Raw genomic sequence first — 11,848 nt, 5'->3', positions numbered from 1 at the left:
AAGCTCTATGGAAAATTCAACTTTACTTTCAGGTGTCATGCTTGGTAACTCCTCATGGAATACATCGGGGAATTCTGACACAATCCTAATTGCCTCAATCGGATTGGACTCCTTGTCATCTACTGATAAATGGTGACATGCTCCTTCTTCTAGTTCAGGTAAGTACAGCTTGGTTACTACTTCCTTTCCGGATGGGGACACCAACTTAACTGTTCTCTTGTCACAACTGATAGTGGCTTGATTTCTGTGTAGCCAATTCATCCCTAGGATGACATCTAACCCTTGAGTTCCCATTACTACTAGGCTAGCGCGGAAGTCTATCCCCCTTATTTCAATCCTTAGATTTGGACAAATCCTATCGGACTGAACTTTTCCCCCAACTGAATTAACTTTTAAAGGTGGGATCATTGGTTCTATGGGGATGTTATATGATTCTACCCAAGATGTAGAAACAAAAGAATGTGTGGCATCAGTATCAAATAGTACTTTTGCTGGGTAGGATTCGACTGGAAACATACCTACTGCCACATCCTGAGCATCCTAGAATGCTTCGGCCTCCAGGTGATTCACCTTTCCACGGTTGTAGGCCTGACCATGGACTCCTGGTGCTTGCTGTGGTGCTCCTTGTCTTGCTGGGGCATTGACTGCTGGCGGTTGCTGGGCTGCTTTCTTGGGACAGCTCTTCGCCTAGTGATTTTGTTCTCCACAGTAGAAGCATGCACGACCTCCTACTAGTGCTAGGGCTGCTTGGCCATTCTGGTTGGTTGATGGGGCAGGAAGATGAGCTGCCTGGTTGTTCTGACGCTGGTACCGATTTCCTCCCGGTTGAGTGTTCTGTCGGTACTGATGCTGCTGCTGCTGAGGAAACTGCCTCTGGTACTGGTGCTGGTGTTGGTGACCTTGCTTGAATTGTTGGGGCGAGTTGCCTGAGTAGCGGGGGCGACTGCTACTCCCGGCCTGAGGCCCACCAATCTTGCGCTTCCTATCCTCCATCTCCCGACGCTTCCTTTCAGTCATGATTGCTCTATCAATCAAATGTTGAAAGGTGTGGAAAGTGTGGTTCATGAGCTGGTAATGGAGGGGATCAACCAATCCTCTCAAAAGCGGTACTATCGCTTGGCATCTGTGTTGACGTCTTCTAGGGCGTAACGTGACAACTGCAAAAACTTATCTCTGTACTCACTGACGGACATGGGACCTTGCTTCAGGGCGAGAAACTCCTCCTTCCTCACTATCATCAGTCCTTCGGGCGCATGGTAGCGACGAAAGTTGTCCCTGAACTCCTCCCAAGTAATGGCATCAGGGTTGGCATGGGTGGCGAGGTAAGACTCCCACCAAGACTGTGCTACTCCCCTCAGCTGTCGGGGACCATACAACACCTTCTCACGATCGTTGCATTGAGCAGTGTGCAACTCACGCTCCATGGTACGCAGCCAATCTTCCGCATCCATGGGATCAGCAGAGTGGGCAAAAACAGGGGGATGGCCCCTCATGAACTCTGCCTGCTTGTCTCTGGGCACATGTGGCATCTGGACTTGCACAGGAGGCTGTGATGGTGGTGGCTGCTGCTGCACCTGCAGCATCGCTGCTAAAGTCTGACCAATTGCCTGAACTGCTTGGGTCTGCATCAAGAACATCTGCTCAATGGTCATCGGGGGTGGCGGTGGAAAATGCTGCTGCGGAGCTGCCTCCTCCTGGGGTCCTTGCTGCTCTGGCTGAGCACGCCTCGCACCTCTGTGCCTATTCTCAGACATCTGTAGAAACCACACACATATCAGATCTGACTCTGCAGTCTTTCAGCATAAGAAAAGATATACGGAAATCTTCATAGCACTGAACAATTGATCATCTCCACTGACATCTTCTCAGATAAACAGAAAAGTGGAGATGAATGGATTACCCAACTAAATAACTGACTTTATTAATAACTACACCAAGTTGTAGGGGATACCCACACCATGGTGACAATCATTACAAAGATCCAACTTCATTACATGTTCATCATGACAAGCATCCAACATAAGATAAGCAAACTAACTCTAACTAAGACTGACTAAACTAAGACACTGAATTAAGCATTATTACAGACTCCGACTCCACAGATCTATGGATCTAAATCTATGCGGGTCCTGCAGTCTGGGGTACCATAGTCGAAGCGACCACGGGGCAGTGAACGGTAAGGGTGTTGAATCCCTACAGGGGCGGGAGAACCACCATCAAGATAATGGCGTGCCACGCATTCAGCACGCAATTCCGCAACCTTCGCTCGAACCTTGCCCAACTCGTCAAGGGCGTGGTCCAACTCTGTGTTGAGCACGGCGGCCAGGTTGACCATACTGCTCAGCCTGGGATTGCCCTCACCAACTGGCGAGACAATCACACCTCCGGCACTGCCGGTCGAACGACGAGGGTAGTACTTCAGGTCAAGGCCATCAGCTACCCCGCTGAACAACGAGCAATACTGAGAAAGTGCCTATCGTGCTACATCCTACATGGCTACCTCGGCAGTGTCCCTCTCAGTGATAGAATAGTACTCTGAGAAGGCCTCTGCACCCCAGAGATCATCATCCGGACGGTGCACCAAGCAAGTAGCCTCCCACTGGTCCAAGTATAACCCGCGACGATGCTGGTAGACTACACAACGGTACTCGATAGACCAAGTGTGTCGGTCGAAGGCCCGACGCAAAAGGGTATCGAGAGCGTCGTGGAAGTGACACCCGTGAGCAGCGTCATGAGTGATGGGTCTAACGATCCATCCCTCCGGCTCTGGCTCCTTCGAGCGCTCCGTGCCGTGGCTCGAACTGCCATCGGCGTCGTCGTCATCTCCGTCTACGTCATGATCTCCTCCAGCAGCTGAGATGCCCTTTGGTGGTGCAGGGGGCATCTCTAGTTGAGGAGTAGGGGAAGGCGGCCTCTCAGACTCCACCTCCCACTGAGGCAAGGGGGAAGAGTCCTGCTGCTCCTGGTCATGCTCCTGGCGTCGGCGCTCCTGCTCCTCGTGCAGGCGATGATGAAGTCTCTCCAGGTGACTGGACTGACCTGACACCGTGCGACGCAGGGGACGCTCCGCTAGTCGAGAAGGCAAAAAGGGGATCACAAACTTACATGCAGTGCACCTGATACGGGCCATCTACAAAAGGCATCGTAAGCACAAGAAAGAGAGTAGAACTATGAGACCAGAAAGTAAAAAGAAAGAAAAGTGAGACGAAACCTTTTTGAGATAAGTAAATAACATAGGGTTGGCCAAGATAACCAACTTTTGAAAAGACACTAAGGTCAAGGTAAGAGTAGCGGTCTATAGTCCATAGGTCGACCATTCTAGTCTAGGTTAGTGGTCCTACAGTCAGCAAGGCTTTGATACCACTTATGTCACACCCGGTTTTGGAAGCTAAACCGAATGTGAATCATGCACGTGCTAGGATCAGAACTCACGTACACTGCGATTACATAATTGGACATCATCACACAATGCATGAATTAAATAGCAGAAAGGTACTTAGTTGCATCAAGATGTCTAAGACATCCATAGAGTCTAATACATATCTATAGTGTTCAACATTAAATCAAAGTACGGAGTAACGAAACGTAGAATGTAAGCCTACACAGGCAGCTGACTAGGGGTTTGCCACTAAAGTAAACTAGAACTCGTCGTAGTCCTAGAACTTCTCAAAGTCATCCATGTTGCCAGCTTCACCTCCTGAGCACTGAGTACAGTGGGGACAACCTGGGGTGGGGTGGTTTGTAAAGCAAGGGTGAGTACACATCAACGTACTCAGCAAATGTCCCGTTTGGCTAAAGTGGACTAGCTGTATGTGGAGTTAAGGTTAAGCAGTTGCTTTTAGTTGGTCAAGTTTTACTACTATAAGTAGAGCCAAGTTTTAGTAATAACCCAGTTATTACCAGAGGCACTCCCTCCAAGAGGAAATACCAGAGGTCAAAATTATAATCACCATTGCTTTATCATCATCATAAAAGTAACCAAAGTTCTTCTAATCGAAGAGGATCCCAAGGCTGCTCATAACCGTGAGCACGCTGATATACCAGTTTCTAATACTCTGCAGAAGTTGCACACTTTACCCACAAACCGTGATTCCCATTCTGCCTGGGATTCTAGCCTCCCCATTGATCACTACCAAGGTGACCTAGCAGGGTCTCACTACGTAGCCTTTACAAAGATTTCCCAGAGGTCATAGCCGCCCGTTAGGTTTCTCCAGTTTGATAAACACAGTACATCTCCCCAAAGGAAGGGTGACTAACAAAACCAAATCAAAGAACCTCTGCAACCAACCTCGGTAGAGCAAGTACTGTGCCTAGACCCCATTGACGGCCCTACGGCGAAGCCAATTACTCCTCTGGTTCCTCTAATTAATCAGCTAAGGGCGTCCCATTCCACCCTCATGGTTGCACTTTTATCCCGGGTTGTCACTCCCATACAGGTCCTTACGGAGAGGTACTCAGGAAACAGCCTGAGCCCCCTAAAGTCATCATAAGAACCTCATCGGGATAACATCATCGTATCATAAAAGATCACATCATGTTCATTGATTAAGTTAAAACGATAGCATAAGCTAACCATGATTAACCTAGAAAGGTAAACAAGGGTAAGGTAAATACAGACTAGTCAATCCCTTAACTTTCAATAATGTAATGCGGGACAGTGAATTATAAAGTAAAGTAGGATATGATAGGTCTTAGGACACTTGCCTTCACCAGGTTGTTGCTCAGAGGGATCTTCGGCAACACACTCAGGAACCACGAGGTGCTCCTTGTCTAAGTAAAGCGAGCATACATTCAATACATTTCGAAAGTAAAAATGAACATCACATCTGTTGGGGACTTGTTCTCAAGTGCTAATAATTAAGAACAAGGCAACATAGAAAATGTTAATCGTTAACGCCCTTCGTCCTCCGAAGCATTATTTCCCCTAGGATATAATGACTTACGGACGAAGGTTATGAAGGTCATACCTTCATAAATTCAAACAATGATGAAGGATGAAATATAAAGAATGTAAAAGAAAACATGAACAATCATTTATTATTATTGAGCATAAACAAAAATATTATTGAACTACAAGTGTACCTTCAATCGGAAGGAAATGACAGTACAAGCGTGACGCAAAAAGCGAATGCCAAGTCAGCGTGAACAGTACGGGGATACTGTTCACCTATTTATAGACACGGGACACAGCCCTTACAAAATTACGTTCATGCCCTTTACATTTGATAATAACTCTATAGTAGTCTATCGAGGTCTGAATAGCCTTTTCATCTTTAAGTCGGTTCCACTCTTTGCTGTTACGCCGAAGCTTTCCTGCTCAACACCTTCGGCTCTGTATCAAGCTTCGTATTATTCCGGTCTACTGCAATGCCGACTTTAGTCCGAGGGTACCTGTTCACACATTGTACTTACAGAAATACTGTTAAATCCTGTTTTTGAGGACCTTCGGACGCCGAAGGTCCCCAACAACATCAAACTTGTACAAACATTGGCACACAACTCAAAAAGGTATAGTATTAAATACAGGGGAATGAGATCAAGTTATAAAATGGACTAATCCTAATTGGGGATTAATTACCCTCTAAGTGTTTGGAACATGGTTCAAAAAGGTTAAGAGGTAATTAAACAAGTAGAGATTAAATTATAAGAGGAACTATTCTTATTTCGGAATTTGATTATCCTTTAAGTGCCATCCAAAATTACATACCTAATTATATTTATGTCATTAAGGACTAAAGGTTAAGCCAAAAATAAATCCATGTATTGCATAACACTAATCTCACTAGCTTAAATATATTTTAACTCCTAAGGCTTTCATTTTATTTATTTCATCAAATAAAATAAACTAACATAAACATTAATCCTATATTCTAAGTGTAAAATTGAAGTATACAGGTTACAGTTGATCATATTTTATTTGAATAGAGAATAATATTGTGAACATTTTGCAATTTGAACCACTAAATTTGGAGTTCATATGAAAAAGATATGAAATAAACAAGTTTTGAAGTTTGAAATATAAAATTAAGGCTAAATCTGTGATTAAATAAAAGTCCAGGGGTCTAACTAAAACAACCCAGGGACCTATGCGCTAAAACAGAGGACGACAGGTTGATTTCCTAAAACCAGGGGGTTCTTAAGCAAAACCACCACGCGAAGGGGTATGGGGTAATCTCAGTCGTCGGATCAGAAACCGACGACCCAGATTAGATCGTGGGCACGCGGGCGCGACTGACATGCGGGGCCAGGGCGTCAGCGGGTTAGGGCGGGCTGACCGGCCGGGCCCAGGGGCAGAGATGCAGGTGAGGGGGAGAGAGGGGGGTGGTCAGATCCCGATCGAAGGGCTAGGATTAGATCTACTCGGGTTGAGTCTGAACCATCCAATCTCAAACAGACGGTTGAGATCTAATGGCCAAGGCTGGCTTGGGTGCGGTGGTGCCGCTCGGTCCCGCGGCGAGAGTTCGTCGAAGACGGGCAGATCGGCTATGGTGGGGCTCTTGTGGCTTAGGGGAAGGGTCAGACACGTTCAGCGCGACACGGCGAACACGACCGTGGGCGCAGAACCGACATTGGGGCGCCAGAGAACGCAGACCGCGGTAGAAAAGGTTCTGCGGCGGCGCAACTAACTCCGACGAGCAATTGCGCGGGCGCAGGGATGATACTTGGCGAAATAACGGCATGGGAAGGATGCTCACCTCGAGTGCGAACTCCGGGACGCTTGGAGAATGGTGGGGGTGCGGTGGAGGCTCGGGTCGACAGAGGCGGGGCTCCGACTGCGCAAGAACTGCTCCAGTGAGCATGGACCAGGCGCAGCAGGGAGGTAGAGGGCACACCGAAGGGTGTCCTGAGTAGCTGACGGCAAGGCGAAGCTCACCATGGCACTGGACGAGGCACGGGCGCAACGGCGGCCACCGAACAAGAGGTGGACATAGGCAAGCGATGGCGGAGCTCTCGGATCGCGCGGACAGAGAGAGAGAGAGGACGAGGGAGCTGGGCAGAGGGCGCAAATGAGAGAGGGGAGATGGGCGAGCAGGGCGCGGGGCTCAAATGGGGCGCGGGGCTCGGACATGGCCGGAGAACGCGTGGTCGTGGGCGCGTCCACGGCGGGAGATCGTGGGCGAGAGGTTAGAGACGGCTGACAGGTGGGGATGGTGGGACAGAGAGAGAGCGGGTGCGCGCGAGAGAACTAGCGCCGACAGGTCTGGCCCACGGGATAGAGAGAGAGGGAGAGAAGCGCGCTCGGGGTGGCGCCGACAGGCGGGACCCGCCTGTCAGGCAGAGGGGGCGCGCGGGCGCGCGCCGGCCGGCTTGGGCTGAAATGGCCTTTTCTATTTTCCTAGAATTTCTATTGCCTTTTCTATTTATTTTCTCTAGGGTTTTCAATTCAAATTCAATTCAAGTTTCAAATTCAAACCAACTCAAATATGTGCAACAATTTAAAGAATATTTAGGCTCAATATGATGCAACATTCCATGACTCATATGTTTTGGGCAAAATAAACTAAATAATCCCTCACTAATACAACTAACTCTAATTAAAAGAGAAAGAGAGAGAGAAAACTAGAGAGAGAGAGAGAAACTAGAGTGAGATAGAGAAGAGTAACACCTCAATTTGGATGATCATAAGAAAGAAATTTTATACCCCCAAATTTAGGGTGTTACACTCATTCCTCGTGAAGTTGTTGAGCTCCTCTTGCATTGCCACCACGCAATCTAGATCTCTTAGTGCATCCTCTACCCTGCATGGATCAATAGAGGACACAAAAGAGTAATGTTCACAGAATTGAGCAACTTGAGATCTAGTGGTTACCCCCTTATGAATGTCACCAAGTATGGAGTTGACGGGGTGATCTTTTTTAATTGCTTGGTGGACTCTTGGGTGTGGCGGTCGTTGATCCCGAATTTCTTGTTCATCTTCCTTGTCTTCATCATAATCTCCCCCTTGATCAATGTCCTCCTCTTGACGTGGCTCATCGTCTTGATCTTCGTCCTCTTCTTCTTGAGCCTTATCCTCATCCTGAGTAGGTGGAGATGTTTGCATGGAAGATGAAGGTTGATCTTGTGCTTGTGGAGGCTCTTTGGATTCTTTTGGACACACATCCCCAATGGACATGTTCCTTAGCGTGACGCACAGAGCCTCTTCATGATCTAATTCATCAAGACCAACTTGCTCTACTTGAGAGCCATTAGTCTCATCAAACATAATGTCACAAGAAACTTCAACTAATCTAGTGGACTTGTTGAAGACTCTATATGCCCTTGTGTTTGAGTCATAACCAAGTAAAAAAGCCTTCTACTGCTTTAGGAGATGTTTTCTTGAGGATTTGGTGAAGATATAACCGGTTGATGGAGTAGCAGGCGGTGTTAATCGCCTCCGCCCAAAACAGGTCCGGTGTCTTGTACTCATCAAGCATGGTCCTTGCCATATCCAATAGAGTTCTATTATTCCTCTCCACTACACCATTTTATTGAGGTGTGTAGGGAGAAGATAACTCATGCTTGATGCCCTCCTCCTCAAGAAATCCTTCAATTTGTGAGTTCCTGAAATCCGTCCCATTGTCGCTTCTAATCTTTTTGATTCTCAATCCGAACTCATTTTGAGCCCATCTTAAGAATCTCTTTAAGGTCTCTTGGGTTTGAGATTTTTCCTGCAAAAAGAATACCCAAGTGAAGCGAGAATAATCATCCACAATAACTAGACAATACTTTCTCCCGCTGATGCTTATGTAAGCAATCGGGCCGAATAGGTCCATGTGGAGTAGCTCAAGCGGCCTGTCAGTCATCATGATGGACTCTAACTTGCTTCCCTGCTTGACATGCGCTACAAATACTGTCTTTCTCAAAATGAACATTGGTTAGTCCTAAAATGTGTTCTCCCTTTAGAAGTTTGTGAAGATTCTTCATCCCAACATGGGTGAGTCGGCGATGCTAGAGCCAACCCATATTAGTCTTAGCAATTAAGCAAGTCTCTAATTCAGCCTTGTTATCATTAAAATCAACTAAATATAGCTGACCATCTAACACTCCCTTAAATGCTATTGAATCATCACTTCTTTTAAAGACAGTAACACATGTATTAGTAAAGAGACAGTTGTAGTCCATTTTGCAAATTGAAAAACAAAAAGCAAATTGTAATCTAAAGAATCTACGAGAAAAACATTAGAAATGGAATGGTCAGGAGATATAGAAATTTTACCCAAACCTTTGACTAAACCTTGATTTCCATCCCCGAATGTAATAGTCTTTGGGGATCTTCATTTTTCTCATATGAGGAGAACATCCTTTTCTCCCCTGTCATGTGGTTTGTGCACCCGCTATCGATTATCCAACTTGACCCACCAGATGCATAAACCTACAAAACAAATTTAGGCCTTGTTCTTAGGTACCCAAATGGTCTTGGGTCCTTTGACATTAGAAACAAGCACCTTGGGTACCCAGACACAAGTCTTTGGATTCATGTGTTTGCCCCCAACATATTTGGCAACTACTTTGCCTGATTTGTTAGTTAGCACATAAGATGCATCAAAAGTTTTAAATGAAATGTTGTGATCATTTGATGCATTAGGAATTTTCTTTTTAGGCATTTTGACATGAGTGGTATGCCCAGAACTAGAAGCCTCATTTTTATACACAAAAGCATGATGAGAAAGATTGAGGTTTTCTAGCATGAATTTTCCTAATCTTATGCTCAGGATAGTTTGCAGGATATAAAATGTAGCCCTCTCTATCCTGAACCATGGGAGCCTTACCCTTAACAAAATTAGATAATTTCTTGGGGCATTAAGCTTGACATTGCTTTGGCTCCCTTGTTGGAAGCTAATGCCATCCTTAATGCCAGGGCGTCTCCCATTATAGAGCATGCTTCTATCAAATTTCAATTTTTCATTTTCTAGTTCATTGTCACACCCGGATTTAAGGGATAAAGCCGGGTGCATCTCATATGTGCGCCAAGGAAGAACAACACATATAATTACAGAGTGCATAGAGATAAATGTCATAAATATCATAAATGTACTTATTACATAGCGGAAGTCTTAAAAAATAAATGATAAATATAAAACAAACTAAATCTTATTTCTCTGGCGCCACAAAGCTAACTGGGAGACGCCACCTAGATTAAGTCGAACTCCTCACTGGGTGGCTCCTTTTGAAACACCTGTTCTTCTTCTGTGGGGGGTGTGACATAGCAAGGGTGAGCTCACATACGTTCATAGCTCAACAAGTTGTGGGGAATAATGTGCATGAACTCACCAAAGGTGGGAGTTCGTGTGAAGTGTAAGGCTGGTCAACAAAATAAAGGTTGAAGTTGAGCATTGCTTTTATAAGTTGGTCAAAATTTTATTAGCAGTTACTAAGTGTAAGTGATTACCAAACCATAGTAATAATAAATAAAAGTAATGGTAAAATAATCCCAATGTGATGCAAATGACAAATTGAATTTTAATTCCATAAATTAATCATGTGAGGGTCTGGGCTGCTCATGACCGTGAGCACGGCTAGTATACCAGTTTTACACTCCTTAGAGGTTGTGTATCTTTACCCACAAGTCATGTTACCCATCTGCCAAGAGACGGCCAATCCCATACACCTCTACCGAGGAGGCGAGGCAGGGTAACACTATGAGGCCTTTACAAAGTTCCACTAGCTTCAGAAAACCCGCTACAATTTATAGGAAACTCCAGTGCGGGGATCCCTCGCCTGACCGCCATCGCAGCAAAATCAACCCAACGACCTCCCTACGCTGACCACTCCTCTACTACCCTTGCCCCTATTAGGTAAGGTAGTCATCCACTAGCTTTCCTAGTTAATCCGCCAAGGGTGTCCCATACCATCCTTGTGGTAGCACTGTTTTCTCGGATGGTCGCTCCATGTTCCCATTAACATAATGATCTTAACATGAACAGTAATAATAAACTGATAAAGAAGTGATCAAGGGCACAACTTGCCTTCAATGAGCTCCTGCTCAGCAACTTCTATTCGTTGAACCCCCGGCTCTTCAGTAGCTTGCTCATCTACTCACATCAATACAAACATACATAGTATAGCAAGAATTAACATCACACCAAACAATAGATCAGAATGCATAATAATATTCTACGTTGCGTAACGAGATCGTAGGAACAAGAACCACTAATTTTGGAGTTATAGATGTTAAGTTATGAATTTCCAAAGGTTTTATGTATTTGATACAAGATTAACTAAGAAATAAATTTTATTACTGTTTTCCTGTCAAAACAGAGACACTAGGTGATAAACAATAATATTATAAAATTATAGAAATTGGAATGGATTAATTTGGACTAAGTATGAATTTTCTAGGAATTTAACAAGTTCTAGAAATTGTTTTCATATTAAAAATGCATTTTCTAATTCATTTACCCTGATTTTCCATTCCCTGGGATGCGCGCATAAAAACCAGAGAGTGCAGGGGCCTCTGCATAAAAATCCTTAAGACTCAGAGTACTGTTAAACCGGACTGCGGGTTGATACTAAAATAACAGAGGGACTCATCTAGAAATTGCCATGGCCGAAAGGGTATTGTGAATTTTGGGTCGCGAGATCACACACCAACGGTGTGGATTAGATCGCCCCCGGGCCCGAATCGGTACTCGCTCGCAGTCATCGGATACAGATCCGACGGCCCAGACTATCAAGTGCCCGCGATCGATCCACAAACGTGAGATTGGAATCGGACAGACCAAGCTAACCGAACGAAACGCTACCCTCAGTTCCAATCTGTGTCGCAGATCCCACGATCGACGGCCAGGACGTCACTAGACTGAAGCGGTACCTTATCCCTAATCCACACCGTATATTCCAAATCAGACGGTCCGGAGTCATCCCCCCA

The sequence above is a fragment of the Zea mays genome, chromosome 4 (genome assembly GCF_902167145.1).
Source record: "Zea mays cultivar B73 chromosome 4, Zm-B73-REFERENCE-NAM-5.0, whole genome shotgun sequence".
NCBI lineage: Eukaryota > Viridiplantae > Streptophyta > Magnoliopsida > Poales > Poaceae > Zea > Zea mays.
The sequence above is the reverse complement of the archived record's forward strand: the minus strand, read 5'-3'. Positions refer to the sequence as shown.